Below are 1,481 nucleotides of genomic sequence, written 5' to 3' on the forward strand. Positions count from 1 at the left end.
AAAAAAAAAAAAACCAACAAAAACAAAACAAAACAAAAAAAAAACATATTTCATGAACACTCGGTAGTTCTGATCTTATTCTAGTCTAACTTCTTAATGTTGGCACATATGTGTACCAATGCATGCCTGCTCTCAGAGGCCGGAAGCAAGCACTGGGTCCCCTGGAACTGGAGTTACAGATAGTTGTGAGCTATACCTGTGGCTGTGGGCAATGGAACCCCAGTCTTCTGCGTGCTTTAAGCCACTGAGCCATCTATCCATCCCCAGATTTTGCCTAAGTCGATTGCACTGGCACAAAGGGGTGTGGTATAGTGATTGGGCACGTGTTTAGAATGCACAAGGCACAGAGTTCACTTTCCAGGATTTCTTCTTTAGACAACCAACTTCATAACTCAGTAGAATGCAGCCTGCAGTGTAGTGTGCTTTGGTTTTCAGTAGAAATCTAGCTGATCAGATAAGAAATTTCCTATACAACAGCCAATCAACCATTTAGTCTGTCCTTGGAGAACTAATGAGGTGCCATCCTCACCCTTTTCTTTTACCTCCTGGTCATGAGGTAAACAATTTGCTCCTATATGCACTAGCTACTGTGTCATGCTGCCTGACCACAGCTCAAAGCAGCAGTGGCGACAATTGGCTATGGACTGAAGCCTGTAAGATGTCAAGCCAATGGAAACTCCTCTTGCTATGGGTCTCTGTGAGTTATTTATCTTGGGCTGGTCCTTGTTACTGTTCTATAGCTGTGAAGAGACACTTCCGCTAAAGCAATTATAAAAGGAAGCATTTAACTGGAGGCTTACTTACAGTTTCAGAGGGTTAGCCCCTTACCATTGTGGCAGGGGACACAGTGTCAGGCAGGCACGGCAGTGGAGCACACGTGATCCCCAAGTTGCAGGCAGGGAAGATGAGACTGGACCTTATAGAGGGCAGAATGCGCTTGTGCACACAGATAAACACTGGAGAAGTCAGGAAAGTTACACTCACAGGCATGCTTCAAAGGAAGGAGATGTTTAATCTGTCTGCCTCATGGAATGCTGGGAATGCATGCAGTTTACAACCTAGTAATCCTTTGCTGTATGTCGAGCCAGTCTGTGCCCACATCTTCCAGAATTGGTGTTTTTCTTATCCCACACCCCTTACCACTAAAACTTTGAGCATTACAAACTTCAAGACCTTAGCATCCATCCTTATGAGTGATGTGAGTCACATGTGCTTTACAATGGCCCAAGTGAGCCAGGCCAATCCTGATACCCACAGGTATTATGTTTGTCTCAGTCTCCCTGGACCAGTGGTTCTCAGCCTGTGGGTCACGACCCCTTGAACAACCAACCCTTTCACAGGGGTCACATATCAGATAACCTGCATATCAGATATTATTTACATTATAATTCTTAACAGTAACAAAATTACAGCTAAGAAGCACCAACAAAAATAATCTTATGGTTTGGGGTCATCACAACATAAGGAACTGTATTAAAGGG

This window comes from Mus caroli, chromosome 13, assembly GCF_900094665.2.
Source record: "Mus caroli chromosome 13, CAROLI_EIJ_v1.1, whole genome shotgun sequence".
NCBI lineage: Eukaryota > Metazoa > Chordata > Mammalia > Rodentia > Muridae > Mus > Mus caroli.